Below are 20,270 nucleotides of genomic sequence, written 5' to 3'. Positions count from 1 at the left end.
ATGTGATGATTTAATAAGAGAATAGTCAAGAACTGGTTGGAAGATTAGAGATTTTTACTGTTATTTTCATCTGCCTTCAAGAATATCATCCAAGTAAGCCACTTGTAGCTCATTCTTGTACCACTCACTACTCAGTAGGCTGAGATATGAGGTTTGAATTTCAAAGCCAGCCACAGTAAAAGACTTTCATCTGCAAATAACCAACAAAAGGCTGGGACTGGAAGTATGACTCAAATGGTAGAGTTCTAGCCTTCAATGAAAAAGCTAAGAGACAGTACAAGCCCCAGTAAGGGCATAAAGAAAAAGACCCCTCAGTCAATGAATGGATCCATAAAATGTGGTGTATAAACATAGTGGAACTTTACTCATTAGAAAGTATGATATTGTAGCATTTGTAAAGAAATGGTAAAATGTTAACTGAAGAAAGTCAGGCACAGTGAGTAAAAAGATGCATTTCCACTTCTATGTGCAGTCTAGATTTAGTACATAACCTTATAAGTAAATATGTTGAGTTGTATGCAGGTAAATACAAATGTATTAGCTGAAATATGATAGATTGAAGAGAGAACTCAAACAATATAATTCCTCAGAAAAAAAGTCAGAGATCAGCAAAATAAAACACCAATAAGCTAACTAGAACTTGGGGTGGAGTCAAGGGAAAAAGGGTGGACAAGAGAAGGATAATGCAGTCAGGAATCCAATGTATAGTTATAAAATTAAGAAGCATGAGGGAAGATATGGGAAGGAGATGGGTGAGATTGTTGAAAGGATTGACATTGATCAAGATACATTGCTTTCAAAACCTGCTTTGGTAAATGGAAACTTTTTTGTACACTACTTAAATATTAATAAAAAAGAAAATAATTATTAAATTGAACTTTCTTTTTTATTGTGAAAATACTGTAAAGAGGAGTTACAATTGCATGGGCAAGATAATGAGTACATTTCTTATCAAGCATTGTAGCCTCCTCCTTTGTTTACCGTTCCCATTCCATCCTCTCCCTGTCCCCCAACCTAACCCTCTCCCCACTACTAAAGTTCGTTTTCGACATAACGACTTGTAGCTCTCATTGTTGAAATGGGTCCACTTGTATCCCTATTTAAACAATTTGTTTTTTCCCTTCCCCTCCACAAATTATAACATCAAATACAATGAAATCAGGGGTTATACCGTGGGGGAGGGTCATACAAAGCAACAAAGAAATCATCTTATAAATGAGTTAGAAACAATCGTATGAAAGAAAAAAAAAACATTTGAATACATATCTTAGGGTTCATTTCCCTAACATCAACTTATCTGACCTTTTCTGCTTGACTCAGACATATACTAGTTATTGCAAATAAGGGAAACCATGGGACCTATGTTTCTTTAAAAAATAATATGGAACGTTTCACGAATTTACGTGTCATCCTTATGCAGGGGCCATGCTAATCTTCTCTGTATCATTCCAATTTTAGTATATGTGCTGCCGAAGCAAGCACTTAAACTTTCACATATATATTCAGCTTTAATATATAGGGTTGATTGTACCAAAAATTATTTCAATTTTTCACCTCAATACCTCACAAAATGTAACTCTTCAACTATTTCATAATCAAAATGAAATTTTAGTAAACTTTGCATTTGAGTAAACCTTTGCATTTGAGCTGGTTTTACTGTCTATGTTGGCAAAAGAAATATCACAGATATATCACAATTTAATATTTAATACACAATAAGAAACATAAATATAATTCAAATAGATTATTCTTATCAAGCATTAAAGGAGAAATAAAGATTTTCTTGTAGTAGGTGAATAAAATTAGATTTTAACAAGTAAAGGTAAATTTCATCCTTTAATATCCTGCTTAGGCAAATCCATCTACCTTCTATTAACATGTATCCATTAAGCAATTTTCTGTCTTTATCATTATCTTAAGCATAAAATGTAATATAAACATGTATTTATCTTTCTTTTTCAAAAGCAATATGCAACATTTCATATTTGGATCAAAATGGATTGGATAACTGTTTTCTTTACCGATTGCTTAGCCATTAACAGTGTATACAGATATTAATGGCCCTATGGAGGGACTATTAACCTTGAAGTCATTTTTTTACTTGAATTTTCTTTTAAAGTAAAAAAGTACCCACTTCCTGGTGTTTATTTGGTTAAACATTGACTCTGCTTTTCTAACAAATTGTACACTATTTGCGTTCTCCCTTGAATCTATTATATTTCAATTAATACATGTGTATGTACTTGCATTTCCACTAACTTATTTACTTATAAACTAAATCTACCTTCCACATAGAAGGGAAATCATGAATTCTTTGTCTTTTGGGGCCTGACATACTTTACTTAACATAAATATTTCCAGATTTTTCTATTTCTTTACAAATGGAAACAATGATGCTGTACCATTTGTAAAGAGACTGAAGTCATTTCCTGTATACAGAATGAGAATAATTTATCATTACAGTATTTTAGTTATTAGAAAAAATATAAATCCATCATACAATTATATTACTTATTCACTTATTGTTTAATTACAAGAGGACAAAAGCAGAGGAAAATATACCAATATTTCAAAATAATTGCTTCAAATTTGTCATCAGATGTCATTAAAAGTAGCCAGTGAAAGGCGATGTCTCAATTAACCTGGTGAATATGGACAGGTTACAGAATGAGTGTATTATCAATCATCAGCATTAAAAATGTCTTTGTCATTTGAGATATCTGAAGTAAAAAGAAGTAACTTAATAAATTCCCTGTTCAAGACAATGATTAATTTCTAGGTTACTTTTATCTTATTAAATCATGTCGAAAAATACAATGACAATGGTACTAGAATCAGAATAACTATACAGTTTGATTAATAAGGCGTTAAGTGAGAAATCAAAAGATCTGTAGACAAATCCTATGACTGAAGTCATAGGTTGTAAGCAAGTCACTGCTGTTAAAATAGCTTTTATTTCCCCCTATTTGAAAGGAGGGATGTATATTAGATTGTTTTTGAAAACAATCATATTCACTGTGAATATCCAATTATTTTCAATCTTTCTTAAAATGTATAGCTTAAATATTACACAAGGTGTTTTAGTTTGTAATCTTACTGGACCTGCCCTCTTACTATTCATGAATTCATTTGCTGTTTAGTCATATGGTTTAGTATCATTAAGAAAAATTTTGTCAAAGCAAAGCAGTTTGATTTTGAATTACATTGAATGTGACTGGAGAACAGGAGCAAGATTTTTTTTAATTTTATTGTTTTTTTTCTAGGTCTTTCCATTTCCTTACAAATGGGGAAATGCCATTCTTTCTAATGGAAGCACAGAACTCCATTGTATTTATACACACACACACACACACACACACACACACACACACACACACACACACACACACACACGCCACATCTTCTTGATCCATTCATCTACTGAAGTGCATCCGAGTTTGTTCCATAGCTTAGCTATGGTGAATAATGCTGCAATGAATGTGGCTGTGATGCTAGCTTTAGTATGACCTTGTTTGTGGTCATTTGGTAAATGCTCAGGAGTAGGATTGCTGGATCATAGAGGAGCTCTATGTTTAGCTTTTTGAGGAAACTCCATACTGCTTTCTCGAGTGGCTGAACAAGTTTACACTCCCACGAACAGTGTAATAGCATTCCCTTTTGGCCATACCCCACCAGCATCTGATGTTACTCGATTTCTTGGTAATGGCAATTCTAACAGGGATGAGGTAGAATCTCAACGTTGTTTGGATTTGAATTTCTTTAATGGCCAGAGATGTAAAAAGCCAGACCCAAAGAAATATAGAATTATGTTTTCCCTCATTTGTAATAACTAGAATGTGTCTATGATATTCCTATCAAGGTATCACAATAACACAGTCACCAAGTAAATAGGACCACGTATAATGAAGCACATCAAAATGAACGCCAAGAATTTTAAACAAGAGGTTCTGATTATGTCCTGTATGCAGTTATTTCTATTTTTCTTTTTGTTTTAGTTTTCTGTACACTTTATCTTGTACATAATCTTATCTGATCCGTGGAAGGCAAAGGAAATCACAGAAACAGCGGGACAAAGGATGAACTAATACAACAAAGATACTCACTAGACACTATGTTGGACATAAACTCTACTACTTAAGAGGGAGAAGGGTCACTAGGGATAAGCAGGAGAAAACTAAGGAAGGGGTAACAGTGTTTAAAAGAAATGTACTCAATACCTTATTTATGTAACTGTAACCTCCCGTTCATCACCTTTCCAATAAATTTTTAAAAATGAAATAAAATAAAAAACAAAAGCAACAAAAAGAACAAATTTTTGGAAACAAAAAATATTATGAAGATGATTTACAGAGTTATTTCAGTTACATAAGTCAGGTAATGAGTACATTTCTTTGTGAACACTGTCGACTGTTCTCATCCCCAAGTTATATAGTTCATTTCTAACATAGTATTGAGCATCACTGCTGAATTAGTTCAGCCTTTGCCTATCATTTCTGTGTTTTCCTTTCCTCTCCCCAAATCAGATAAATTTACATACAAAGACGAAGTGTACAGAAATCAGAAACAGTGATGAAAGGGGAAAAACTGAAAAAAGAGAACAACAAAAATAATATAAACTAATTTTTCCATTTCTTGGGGTTCATTTCGATAAGCATCACTTTATATGATCATATGCTTATCCTTTTTGAGCACTTGTGATCCTCTCCTAAAAATATCCTTCTTTGTTCTCACTGTGTGAATGTTTAGAATCCTGTATAAATGTACAAGTAAAATCAATGTATAATAAAAGACAAAATATTTCACTTGGATATGATATATTAAACAGGAGCAAGATTTAATTCAGCTATCTATTCCCACTGATAAGTAGATAGCTAATGATTCAGTATCATTCCACCTAGCATAGTTGCTTGTCAGTTCAAATAGATAAAGGGCTTCTGATTCATATAATCTACACAAAACTCCTACAGTAGGTGCTATTGTTAATAACTTTTTATTAGTAAGAGAATTAAGGCTATGATGGTTAAAGGTCATATTATTTACAATAGTGATAAAGAATTTAAACCCAATTTTTTTGCATACAGACCATACTGATGATAAAAATAAATTCTCTATCGACTTTTTCACTAAAGAAAATAATTCCCAATACTATTGCTTAGCCCAAATTTTGCTTGAATGATAACGGTTTGATTTTTTAATAGGTATAGTTGAATTTAACATTGTAGGAGATTTTATGGCATTTCCATGCATTGATAAAATATAGTTGGATCAACTTCAACCTTATACTATTCTTTTCTTATCTCTCTGTCATCCTCCTTATAATTGTATCCTCTTCTGTTATCTTCATTGTCACGTTTAATATCATGATCTTGTTGTGTTTTCTTCTAGACATAATATATTAGTGAGTATATGCAATATTTGCTTTTCTATGATCTGCTTATTTCCTTTAACATGATAATCATCAGTTCCATCCATTCTACACAAAACAAAATAACTTTATTTAAAAGCTAAGTAAAACATCAACCAATCATTATCTATATCTATTTTTCTATCTATGTATCTATGTATCTATGTATCTATGTATCTATCTATCTGTAACACACACCTATATGTGTGTATATAGTATATATTTATAATATACATGCAATGTACATAAATATATATAAAACATTTTTCAATTAATCCATTGGTATACACCAAAGCTGATTCTATTATCTATTCTATAATTAGGTTATTGTGAATAGCATTGTGATAAACATGGCTATACAGGCAGTTCTACAGTAAGCTGTTGCTTCTTTTTGGTTTAAATCCAGCAGTGTCATTTTTTGAGCACCCCCCCCCATTCTGATTTCCATAGTTCCTTTTTCTCTGTATTCCCCCAGAATTTGTTAATTTTTTCCTTTCATTGTTTTCTTGATGAAAGTCATTCAAAATGAAGTGAAGTGGGATTTCAAAGTAATATTTGAATCAACATTTTCTTGATGTCTAAGGAAGTAAGTATGAGGCAAGATTGAGGTTTGAACTCTGAGTTTTACATGTGCTATTCAAGCACTCCATCATTTGTCATTTCTTTATTTTAAATTTTATTTTAAAGGTGATGTACAGAGAGATTACAGTTCCATAAATCAAGTATTCAGTACATTTCTTTTTTAACAATATCAACTCCTCCCTCATTTTCTCCCAGGTTTTCCTTCCCTCTCCCTCCAATTGTATAGTTCACTTCCAATATAGTGTCTAGTGAGTATCACTACAGAATTAGTTCACCTTTTGTCTAATCCTCCTATCTCTGAATCTCAATTAACTGGAATTATAAACATGAACTATCATGCTTGAGACTGGATGTTTGTCTTTTATGAGGTAGAAACTAGCTGAGGCTGATTCCTCAAATTACGCTTATTCATTTAGTCATATACTCATGATTATTTTTCTGACCTATATTATTCCCAGAATGAAAATTGTTATATTACCATATGATGTATTTTAAATACAATTATTTACCTTACAGATTTAAATATGCTTTAACATTGTCATTATTTAATAATATCTTCTTAGACTGTGAGCCCAATACCAAATTTCTTTTCTGCTTTTGTCTATATATTTGTAAGTATGATGTAGCAATCTTGAAAAACAGAAATAAATCTTTCAAGAGATTTCTTCATAAGGCATAGAGCCCAGTAATTTATTCTTTTGTGCTTCAATGCACTAGAAAATCAACAAAGAATTTCAATTGAATAATTAAAATGTTTTTAAAATGTGAAAACAGACTTTGGAAAGAAAATTTGTTACACATACACTGCTAGTATCTGTAGCCATGGTGCCTCATGTATGGTATTAAAACAAAATAAAGAGCATATTTTGTTTCAAAAGTACTCTGAGTTTATTTCCTAGCCCAATACATGTTCTCTTTACTTGCTATCCATTTTCTTATTTTTGTCAGCTATGCTATTCTGGGATTGTTGAGTGGAAATTCCTCAATACCACAGACTTGCTATATTTTTCCTGTTCATTGACTGAGCTCTCTAACAGCAAACAATACATAGAAATCTTTTTATTATTTTTAATATTATATTGTAGAATATTCCCCACTGTGTGAAACAAACAAAATATTTGCAATTACTTTTGAAGGAAAGAAGCAGATTGTTTTCTGATACAGTCTTGGTTTGCAACAAGTATGGAATGATAGATTGGACTAAGCAGGAAAACATTAAGACTATAGGCATGCATTTCATAAATGTAAAGGGCAAATATAGAATTAAACTCAAAGTAAACTCACAATTGTACCCAAAAGGCATTATTCATGGTGTAAGACACATTGTATAACTTTATCTGCTTTGAAATTTGGTATTATTTTTATTCATATTTAAAATCTTCACGATTTAATTCTTTTTATCATAATCATATTGAAGAATGACTCTTGGGTAAATAAATTTTGGAAATGTGGCACCAAACCCTCTTTTTACTTTGGTATACCATGGCATGCTAGAATCTGAAAAAAATTGCAAAAAAGACATATGTTTAACTTAGCAATGTAGACTTTTGTAATATCATTGAATTATAGAGCCATTTTCCTGATATAATTTTCACATTGCTTGTTGCTAAGTTTGTGGTAAAATATTAAAGATTGTGTTGGCAAAAAATGTCTTTAAAAGAATTTTTGCCAGTCCTAGGGCTTGAACTCAGGGCCTGGGCACTGTCCCTAAGCTTCTTGTGCTCAAGGCTAGCACTTTGCCACTTGAATCATTCCACCACTTCTGGCTTTTTCTGTGTATGTGGTACTGAGAAATCGAATCCAGGGCTTTATGCATGCTAGGCAACCACTCTACCACTAAGGCATATTCCAGCCCCTAAAAAAATTTATTGAGAATGACACAAATAATGAAATGAATGTCATCTGTGATTCTCTGGAGAAACCTTAATTTTCATCAGAAAGAACAAATATCTAAATCATCTAAATAATTTTTCTGTTGTGCTTTGAATAATAATAAATTGAATGGAAAAATAATTATCTATACATTAGCTCAAGTTAGTGAAGTATGAAAATTACAAAAATTCATTTTTCTATCTAATCTCAGTCAGCACCTATGGGGAACTGTTGTTTACCTCTTATATCAACAGGATATATCTAGCTTTGTTGGTGAACTTAAGAACTGCACATGGTCTAGAAATCTGCAGCAATTAAAAATTACTTCACAATGGAAGTTGAACATAAAATATGAAGAGCATACAAGCATAGTAAGTAAAATAATAAAAATATCACCCAATAAAGAGAAATGATGTGCCTTCTAGATGAAATTGTATTAAACTAAGTTTTATGCATATTTTGGTAATATTTTACTTATTTTTATCTTATTCATCTTTACTGGCATTTAAACTCAGAGTCTCATGCTTCCTTGCTTGCTTGCTTGAATGACATTCTAACACTTGAGCTATACTTCTATCGCAGCAATTTTTTCAGGTTATTTGAGATGAAATCTCAGGAATTTTCATGCTTATAATGCCTTCAATCCACAAGCCTTTGGATTTCAGCCCCCTCAATAGCTTTGAGTACATGTGTGAGCTACTGGCATGCAGCATTTTATCCATTTAGTGATGTTACTTGCCAAGATAAATCCTTATTCTCTCCAGATGCTACAAATGTATACCCCCACCCCACAATTTTATAACAATTGAAAGTAGTAGCATCACTTTCAAATATAAGCATCCCTCTATAGTTTTCTAGCTAATGGAATTATTTAAAATGAAAAGCAAAGTAATTCTGAAAGATACACACACATATCCCTTTTGTATATATAAAAATATTCTCATTCAATCTTAACCAATTCTTCAGGCAGAGCAAGTGATACCTCATTTTCTCTCAAAGTATTTAATAGAAGAAAAATAAGTTGAGAGGCAAAGCTACTTTGTTGAATTTCAGGATGAATTTAATAAATTGATCCTATAATGTGACTAGATAAAAGAGCTCTAAAATATAAACCATATCGAGAAGATTCCATACCTGACTGGAGTGGCAGTATAAAATTTAAAAACATCTCAAATAAACTAACGTGTAAATGCATTAAATATGATTATGAATTGTTAAAATAATATTATTAAAATAAAAGCAACATATTTAAATAATACTATGTTAAATTTGAGAAAATTCTCTATTACTGACATTCACAAATCTAGAAACCAGCAAACTTATCAGAATAATGTAGAGTGATGCTGAACATACTGTGTCATCAACAAAAGGTATACTATTACAATACCTTAATATTTAATATTCAATGCAATATAAATACTGTATTTTATTAACAGAATGTACTGGTACACTAAGCATAATACTGTAAATTTAAGAAAGGAAAGAGCTATGATAGATTTTTAGCTTTGAAAGACCTTATATTTCCAGCAAACCCCCAAAAATTGCATTTGGCATGACAGGCAATGAACAGGTGAAGAACCAGTTTAAAAGTGTTTAAACTCCTGTGTTTGCTAACAGGCTTCTGAATGTATCACTGTGGTCCACAGAGAGGGCTAGCCAAGATGGCAAGGAGATGCTGTATCAGCTACCACAGCCTTAAGACAAAGTTGATGTCTCTTTGGACTTTAAAAATGTTACTATGCAGCTTATTTTATTTGTGTTTAATCAAATAACGAGAGGGTTTATTTCCATGAAAAAAATCAGTTGTTTAAAAATCTCAAGGTGTAAGAAGCAAATATTTTCCTATACTTGAATTGCATTGAATATATATATATGTATATATATATATATATATATATATATATATACTCATTTTCCTACAATACTTGACTCTACAAGTCAAACGTTATTACAACAATTTGTAGATACTTAGGAATTTGTCCAGCACTATACAATAGATGGCAGATGTATATGGAATTGGAACTAAAACATTACATATTTTGGAAAGCACATTGTGGAAGAAACCTCACTTAATGTGCCACAGTAAAAACAGACATCCAGACAATAGGATTCATGAAAAGGGTGACAGTCAATCAGCAAAATGTCCATTAATCCCATTCTCCATAAATTCCCATTTGCATATCAATGCAGCAGCAACATCATCACAATCCTTCTTTGTCTAGTTATCCGTTGTGTTACTCTTGTACCAGAATCCTAATAAACTTTTATTTTCTCTATCCTCCTGTGATTCCAAAAACAAAAATCTACAATTCACACTTTTTAAATTTTATTTCCATTTTCTTAAAATTTCAAAAGTGCATAAATACATAATTCATAACGAAAAAGAAGTTTTATGCTTTAAGTATATACAATGTAAACAGATTCAAATAGAACTTCATTATCTTAGAGGCAGAGTTAACTGAATACACAGTGTCATTATGGAGACTGAGATTAGCCTCAGTTGATGTTGAATGGACTTTTCCTGCAATGAAACTTAGTTGAAGAATTATTGCTATGATAACTATAAACAAAAAGCAATAAAGATTCAGGACTTCAAATTCTGGGAGGTGGATAAATTGTCTATAATTTGAGAGATAATATTTTTCTTTTTTATTAATGATCAGCTCATAGCAAAGTTTGGATAAGTACATTGTGCTTTTTGAAAAAGCAGACTTATATTTCTCTCCATGTACTTTTGATCAACGAGCCTGCACTCACTCATTAGTGAAAAAAAGAAAGGGTTGTCAGAGGTCTTACACAATAACTCATATAATGCACATATGTACCTGGACCAGGAGTTCAGAATGTAAAAGCAATAATATAGAATTTCTGTTGGCATAAAATATCCAGTTCAATGAAAGGGATTGAGAGGCAGGCAGAAAACTGCAAGACAATATAAGAATCATACTGAGAGTAGCTATACAGAACATGGTAGAATAATATTGAATATTTCTATCCAATTTCACACTACCATTGCAAACTAGGGCCTCATTATCTCTTATATGATAAATATAATTGCCTCCTCTTTTATCTTTCTGTTTTTACTCTCTTTCACCTACAATTCCTTATCCTTGTAATAAGGCCAATACATACTTTTAATTAAAACTTCTAGCTTCAATAATTTACAGCAAGATAAAACCTAGTAATCAACAAAATCATTACACATTCTGAACTCATCATAAAGCTGTGGTCACAGTGCAGTCATCTAAGATAAAAATCTAAGAAGTGTCCATGAGGGCAGGATGATGTATTCACCTATATCATATAAAGCAAGGAAAATAGAGCTATCCTAATAGCGAATATATATATATACATACACACACACACACCCACACACACACACACAGAGAAGGTTTAATGAACTCTCAAAGAAGAAGCATGCATTAATATGAAGTATAAAATCCCTAGGAGTCTTTTGAGGAGCTTCCATACTGTTTCCAAAAGTGGTTGAACAAGTTTACACTCCCACCAATAATGCATTAGGGTTCCCTTTTGGCCACATCCCCTTCAGAATCTGTAGTTATTAGATTTCTTGATTATAGTCATTTTAAATTAAATTTCTTGATTACAGCCATTTTAACTGAGGTGAGGTGAAATCTCAATGTTGTCTTGATTTGCATTTCTTTTATGGCTAGAGAAGTTGAGCATTTCTTCATGTGTCTTTTAGCCATTATTTCCTCTTCAAAGAAGTTTCCCCTTTAAGTATTTAGCCCAGGAAGTGGCGCTGTAGCTCAAGTGGTAGAGCGCTCGCCTTGAGCTGAAGAGCTGAGGGACAGCGCCCAGGCCTAGAGTTCAAGCCCCACGACAGACAAAAAAAAAAAATAAGTATTTAGCCCATGTATTAATCAGGTGGTTGTTTCTTTGAGGATTTGTTGTTGGGGGATTTAATTTTTTGAGTTTTAAGTATACTTTAGATATGGGACGCTTTTCCATTGTATGGCTAGTGAAGATCTCCCAATCTGTGGGCTTTCTATTGATCTTGCTAGCTATGTCCTTTGCCATGCAGAAACTCTACAGTTTCATTCAATCCCATTGTCCAACCTTTGTGTGAGTGGTTTAAAACTTAAGAAAGAAAATGGCAAAGTGTTTCCACTGAATCTACTAAATCTCCATTTTTTCTCATATGAAATAAACATTAAATTTCCAAGAAAATGGCAAAAAAATAACTAATGCTGTGACTTCTATGACAAAGGTGAAATTAAATTGTGATGGGAGAAAGGGAAACAAATCACTCTACACTTGATGACAGAGAAGAAACACTTCAGAGCCAAGCCACTGAAGTTCTTTCACTGAAATGAATATGACAGGATTACTTAAAAGACCTTCATTCCCAAGATCCCGGTGGGATATACAAGTGAGGATGAGTCTTTCATATATACTATCAATGAATGAGAAACAACAGAATTACTACCACTGAAATAGGTACACAATTGTAGAAAATGAACTTGTTGGAGGCAGACTTACAAGAGATGTCTAATTATTTAGCAGGAACACGGAGAAGAAAGATACTCCAGAAAATCAGGCTCTACCCGAATCCACTTAAATAAATTGATGAAGTGCCATATATAAATATTTTATCAGAGTAGGGAGATTTGTGTGCTTAATGACATAAATGCTACTTACTTTTTCTGTGCTGTCCAGAATATATCTCAAGACCTTGTAAACATTATGCTCTAATTCAAATTAGTATTATATAAGTGTGAATTATTCTACATATATCATCATAGTTCTTTACATGTTATTTATCTACAGTGAATTTATATAAATATTTTGTTGAATTAGTTTCAAATGTTAACTAAGAATGTGGAAAGAAAATTGTATTTTTATTCATATTTTGAATAAAACACACTGGGAAAAAACAATAATAATGAACAAAAAGGCATTTTAATTTTAACCTCAAATAAACTATTTTATTCTCTTTGAATAACAGCTACCCCCAAATTGACATATCCAAAAAGACTAATTTTTAATCTGTTAAATAAAATGTTATAAAATAAATGACAATTAAATACTCTTCAATATAATTTTCAGAATACAGAAAAAAATTGAGCTTTTAAAGTATTCAGGTATATTAGTGAAAATGTAGTTTGGTCAATATTGTCAGAGATCAGTTTTAAGGGAGAGATATAGGTGCATAAAGATAGATTATCTTAGTAATGAAAAGATATAATCATTACTTTTCTTTTGAATTCTATGCTTTATACTGGTTGTAGAACAGTCTTTTATTATAGTTTATTCCTACACTGAATTAAACTTTACTTTTAGTAAATTCTATGCCCTTTTAAGATCATAATCTTTTGTATTGTGAAAATACCATACAGAGGGGTTACAAGTACATGAGCAAGGTAATGAGTACATTTCTTTTCAAACATTGTTGTCTCCTTTAATTGAGCAGGTCACCTCCACAAACCATACATATCTGTATGCAATCTGGCTAATCATATTCAAGAACTATGACAACCTCTATAGTCCATATGAGTGTTTCACCAGTTTCATTTTATCTATACCCAGAAAATGCAATTTCTTTACTGCAATCTGGAAGTTCCCTCCAAGGACTCTCTCCAAAGTACTAATAAATGGAAGGGCACTGATGTTGAAGAGCGAAGAGTTGAGTTACTTTTCTTGCAATCAATATCTAAGAAATTTCACGAGGATACAGATGAGTCCAATATACAGCTCTTCAAAAAGATAAATCCTTTCTCTGGGCCTGGCTTACTTCACTTAATATAGGTCCCATGGTTTCCCTTATTTGCAATATCTAGTATATGTATGAGTCTAGCAGAAAAGGTCAGATAATGTGATGTTAGGAAAATGAACCCTTAGGTACGTAATTTAATGCTTTTTTATTTCATGCATTTGTTTCTAACGCATTTATAAGATTATCTCTTTGTAGCTTTGTATGTCCCTCCCCCACAGTATAACCCCTGCTTTCACTATATTTGATGTCAGTATAACTTGTGGAGGAGATAGGGAAAAACAAGTCGTTTAAGGATACAGGTGGACCTGTTGCAACAATGAGAAGTACAAGGTCATGTCGAAAACGAGCTTTACAACGTTGGTGGGGGGGGGGAGGGGGGAGGATTGGGTGGTGGGAAGGTGGGGGGAGGTAGGGAAGGGATGTGAAGGGTAAACAAAGGAGGAGGCTGCAATGCTTGATAAGAAATGTATGCATTATACTGCCCATGTAATTGTAACCCCTCTGTACAGTATGTTCACACAAAAAAATTAAATTAAAAAAATAAAAATAAATAAATAAATAAAAAGATAAATCCTTTCTCAAATATCAGAGTCATCTATGATTTGGTCCACAGCATGTTGGAGGAGAATATTTATATGGGTTTTTTTTTCTAGATTTATTTACTTGTAAGCAATTGAGAATCTTAATTTATGTACTAAGTTGACAAATATTCCTAGTAAATATTATCAGCTTAGAAGTTTGCATGTATGCCTATTAGTGTATATTAATTAGAAAAATATATCATAGATGTAATAACCAATAAACTATAATTAATCTGAAAACCTGTCTGTGATGCATTTAGAAAAAATTCTCCAGTATTGTGATGATCACCATTAAATACTGCGTATTAATCAGCCTTAAAAATTCCACTAGTCAACTAATTCTAATACAGCTATTATAAAATTTTCAGAGTAAATGGATGTACAAAATATCCTTATAGTCTGAAAATGTGCTTTAATGATTATCCTATATTTATAATTTTTGTATCTCACTGTTTTACTCTAATACCAGTTGTACTATTTGATCTAGTTATACTAAATTTCAGGTTTTGTGACATGTCTGCATGTCTGAGAATGTCTGCTGTATGTCATCACTTATAACCATAGAATTTTAGAACATGAATCTATGTGATTCCCAGGTATTCAGAAATGGTGCAATGTTATTAATCAGAATATTATTTGGACATATGTTTAACTCATTGTCTTTTGAATGTCCTTTGCCCTGAATGATTGTTAATTTGGTTAGATCTGCTACTGCAAAATATTAGAGCTACCAAATGCTAAGTATTTTCATCAAGATAAAATGTGATAAGCTCTAAAAAATTCAGGAATTAAGTTTGGTGCAGGTGGCATATGCCTATAATTATAGCTATTTAGGAGACTGAGATCTGTTATTATAAAGGTGATGTACAGAGGAGTTACCATTTCATAAGTCAGATAATGAGTACATGTCCTTTGGGACAATGTCATCCCTTCCTTTGTGTCTCACAGTTTTTCATCCCATCTCTGGCCAAAAGTTGTACAGTTCATTTTCAACTTAGTGTCTAGTGAATACTACTGCTGCATTTGTTTACCCTTTGTCACTCCATTTCTATAGTCTCTTTGTCCTCCAAATATTTTATTCTTTGATTGATTTGAAATAATAATTTTTATTATAAACATAAATGGAGCAGACTTCTGAGAGTAAAGATAACATATCATGATATATATTGAAGACACTTTTCTTTTTAATAACTACAAGTTGACAATGAATTTTTGGTTAGCAAGTCATTGATCTTGTAATTATTTTAAGGAGACATGGGAAATTATTGATTAGACATATAACTACAAATGAGAAAAATTATACAATAAACATCAAGAAGGTCCCTAACACATCTTAACTGAGAAAAGATAGCAGAAAAATTCCAATTTTTCATACTTAGAGATGCAATTAAATCCTTTAGCAATTACTACATGGTATTTCAACTATAGATTTTTATGACCTTCTATATTTTTATTGATTTCACTAAAGCAATATATTAACAAATGTACAATTAATTTTAAAACTTAGAAGAGAAAACATTTTTTCTATTTTTAATGAAACTGTAAGTTCAATATTTTATTTAAAAGTACATATAATTTCCATATATAATTGGGTACAGTAACTAAGAACTTACATCTCATTTCTGTACCTCACTGGGTAACAGAATTTGTTTTGGCATTTACAAATGCATAACAAGAAAGAAATACAATTAGACTTCAAAATGAAAATGAAACATTTAACTTACCAAAGTAGTTGGGATATTTTTTCCTCAATTAAATTATCCAAAATTATTTTATATTCATTTCTTCTGCACTTGTTTTGTACGGCAGATATTTTGGCACAATTTTATCTATTTAGAAAATATAGTACAATTATTATATTTTCTTTATTTTTTCTGCATGTCTGCTATAGATTTTAGGCATCTGACTTGGGGTATATTTAATCAATAATTATAAATATCATGAAATTTTATCATACAGAAAGACTGAGATCAGTTCAAAACAAAATGTGTATTCTAGGCATATGTTCTCTTCAGACATAAATAGAAGGAAACATTGACTAGAAGAGTCCATTGTTGAAAAATAATTTCATATTCTGCTTTATTTGGCCAGCATTCTAGAATTAAAAATGCTTACACATAGTGGTCAAAAAAAGATAACTTTCCACTGGATACTGGATAACAATGCTAAAAAAATGATGAGTATGATATTATATTTAATCAGAATAAACAAAATTACTACTAAGATCTAAAGACATGAACAAACAAGAATAACTCTAGAGCATTGTTATATATCTGTTGATTAAAACAAGCACTGCTACAGTATAATCTGAAACATTTATTTTGAATAAATTTAAACTAGTATGAAGTACTTTTTACCAATATCAATAAGTGATTTCTTTTGAGAGATTTTTCTACTTTTACAACCATGTTCATAAAACAAAATAAATCAAAATAATCCTAACAAGACTTAAGACACAATAGCTATGTCAAAGATAGAAAGATGTATCTCCCTGATTCCAGATTCAAAGAGAATATTTAATGTCAATACAAGCTTATCTTCTCCATTGTTGGCAGGTTTATATGATAGTTTAAATATGTGTACACAAATTTTGTAATCACCTTGCCACTCAAATTACATTCTAAGATTCTTCCCTCTTAAAAATGTGACTTTTCTTGCCATGCACCAGAAGCTCACGCCTGTAATCCTAACTACTCAGGAGGCTGAGATATGAGGATCATGGCTGAAAGCCAGCCCAGGCAGTAAAGTCTGTGAGACTCTTATATCCAATAAACTACCCTTTAAGAGGAAGCTGGAAGTGGCGCCGTGTCTCGAGTGGTAGAGCACTAGCCTTGAGCACAATGAGGCTGAGGGACATCACCCAGGCCCAGAGTTCAAGCCCCAGTACCATCAAGAAAAGTGATTTTTCTCATTTATTTATAACAATACAAGGTAATAAAATGTAATATAATTTATGCCTCTCTGTATATGCTTTGTTTTGTTACCCAGAAACCATGAGGAATCCATGTAACATATAGTAGGTAAATGTGCCCTAGTTCTATCCTCATACCCACACCTTCAACCATCATATATGATGGTATAACATTCAGATGGTTTGAAACCCCGACCTTTAAGTTTCTTTGAATACTTCTAAATGAAGCAATTAAAATTCCTGCTGAATGCTACCTACATTACAGACTTATGAGAAAATAAATGTTACCCTATTAGTATTGAGGTAGTATATTATTACAACTTCAAATAACTTGATGAGTTCACAAAGGCTCTGGCTTAAATAAATAGTTTAACCCTCAAAACTATCAGCTCTCCACTCCTGGTAATTAGGTGTCGGTGAATCAGTCTCCTTTCACATTGTGGTTCTACCATATTTGGCCTCAGTTCTCAAGGGCATCGTCAAAAGTATTTTAAATACCATCTGAAATAAGGTGTATGATTTATTTATTAGGAGAAATGTAGGTGTATGATCTATTTATTAGGAGAAAATCTTCACTAAATCAATAATGCTTGCATTAATGAGGGGGAGATGGACCAATACTAACTTAATCCAAAAGCCCATTGCATATCTCAGTGAGAGACTTTTAATAGTACATAAGCCATAGCTAATGACGAAATACTCCCCTATACTCTTTTCTCATCATAAAAGATATTGAGGAATGTAGGGTAATGGAAAAGGAAATTCAAGATGACTTTATTCATTTATTTATTTATTGTTTATTTATTTTTGTATTTTCTTATTTTTGAACTGGGGATTGAATCCAGGATGTTCCTCATGCTAGGCAAGTGCTTTTCCACTGAGCTCCATTCTTAGGAATGATATCCTGGGTGGTCTTGAGACAAATAAAAACCAAAATAATATCTTCTATTCATCTTTTCAATTTTAAAAATTGACTGTCTAATGTCTTAAATAACTGGAATTATTTTCAGTATGGCAATATTTAAAATGCAATAACTTAGTCTTTGATGAGGAATGATTTTCATGCCTAGAATCACATCATAGGAATGTGGCAGACCTGTGTATCTTTCAAGGGAATTCTCTTACCCTACTATCATGATGTACATGTGTCTTGCAAAGTACATACAATACTTGACATTTTCTGTTTTCTACGTATGCATAATGTGACATTGCTTAATATAACAGGTCAGTGAGATGCTATACATAATGCTCAGTATTCTCTTCTAATGAAAATGTTGGGTCACAAGATTCAATGTAGTCCTAGGACATGGCTACAGAAATAAATATCACTGCTTGCTTTAAATGAATGAATTTCTTCTAATATCCCATCCTAATAAAAGTAGGAAAGAATTAACTCGATAGATTGAGAGCTTAGCATGAAAGTCTGTGATTTGTTCTAGTACTGAAATAATAATGCCAACTGAGTTCATCACGTGATTAATTCTGTGTAATCGTGGTTAATCATTCGTTTTCAGGTGCCAGACATAAATTAAATAGTGATATGATGAGCACTTCTACTTCTGAATAATTTATGCCTTGAGATTGATATTAATCTCTGTCATTCCACCTGTGACATGGTATTAGTTCTTACTATATTGCCCTTGGGTGATGTTATATTTGAAAGACCAATCCTGGGGCAGGGGGGTGGGTAGGTGTTTGCCTTTTTAAATTTTTATTTTATTTTTTGTTTTAAATTTTTTGTCTTTTTTATTTTTCTTATGATGGAAAAAATGAAAGGAATCTGGGAGTCATGAAGTATATACATTCCACTGTACAATCAGAGGCTGAGAAAATTAAAGCTTATTGTTGGACCCATTGAACAAATCGTGAACCAGACATGGAGTAGATCCTTATATATTCCCCTGCACCAGAATCAACTACAAATGGATCAAAGACCTTGAAGTAAAAGCAAACACCCTGAAAACATTACAGGAAAGAATAGACGAAACCCTAGGTCTCCTTGGCACAGGCTGAAATTTTCTTAATAAAGACTCAGAAACACAACAAATCAAGGTTGGACAAATAGGATTGCATGAATCTGCAGAGCTCCTGCATGGCAAAGGACATAGCTAGCAAGATAAATAGAAAGTCATGGATTGGGAGAAAATCTTCACTAACTATACAACGGAGATGGGCCTCACATCTAAAATATACATAGAAATCAAAAAATTAAATCCCCCAAAACAAATCCTTAAAGAAACAGCCCCATGATTAATAAGTGGACTTAAAGAGAGAGTTCTCTCAAGAGGAAGTAACAATAGACACATGAAGAAATACTCAAATTCTCTAACCATAAATTAAATGCAAATAAAAAATGGAGATTCAACCTCACCCCAGTTAGAATGGGTATAAACAAAAATCTAATAATAACAGATGCTGGAGGGGATGTGGCCAACTGCACTCTTGGTGGGAGTGTAATCTTGTCCAATCCCTCTGGAAATCAGTATGGAAATTCCTCAAAAGTCTACACATAGAGCTCCCCTATGACCCAGCAATCCCACTTTTGGGCATTTACCCAAATGTTCACAAACAAGGCAATACTAAAGCTACCAGAACAACTATGTTTATAGCAGCATTATTCTCCATAGATAAGATACGGAACCAACCCAGATGCCCCTCAGTTGATGATTGCATCAAGAAAATGTGGTATATATAGGAATTCTGTGCTTCCATCAGAAAGAACAACACCGCCCCATTTGTTAGGAAATGGAAACACTTGGAAAAAAATCATATTAAGTGAAGTAACCAGTCCCAAAGAAATTTAGTTCCCATGATTTTCCTTATTTGTAGGATAATCTTATCAGATGAGCTGAAAAGCTCAAAAGCCATGTACATATGACCATTTAAGATGAGGATAAGTGAAATGAACCCAAATATAGGGACACAAGATGTATCTTTATTGTTATTATTTTTAATGTATCATATGATTTTATTTTGTTGTTTTTGTTGAATCCCTTTATATTTTCTTTCCCCTATGGCATATCCTTTGTAGTCACTGTGCTTGATTTCAGTACACTATACCTGTATCATACATATATATGTATATATATATATATATACACACATATATATGATACATATATATGTATATATATGTATATATATGATACATATACATGTATATATATGTATGATATATATGAT

General features: G+C 32.1%; 1 non-coding gene across 1 annotated transcript; it reads right to left on the bottom strand.

Annotated features, from left to right (window-relative positions):
- Nucleotides 1-1,375: 1,375 nt before the first annotated feature.
- LOC122121075 lies at nt 1,376-1,482 on the bottom strand. Its single transcript, XR_006149870.1, has one exon. It is a non-coding gene; the product is annotated as a U6 spliceosomal RNA (small nuclear RNA).
- Between the last annotated feature and the right edge of the window lie 18,788 nt (nt 1,483-20,270).

This window comes from Dipodomys spectabilis, unplaced genomic scaffold (assembly GCF_019054845.1).
Source record: "Dipodomys spectabilis isolate Male_0828 unplaced genomic scaffold, ASM1905484v1 ptg000182l, whole genome shotgun sequence".
NCBI lineage: Eukaryota > Metazoa > Chordata > Mammalia > Rodentia > Heteromyidae > Dipodomys > Dipodomys spectabilis.
This window is presented reverse-complemented; position numbering and strand designations above follow the sequence as displayed.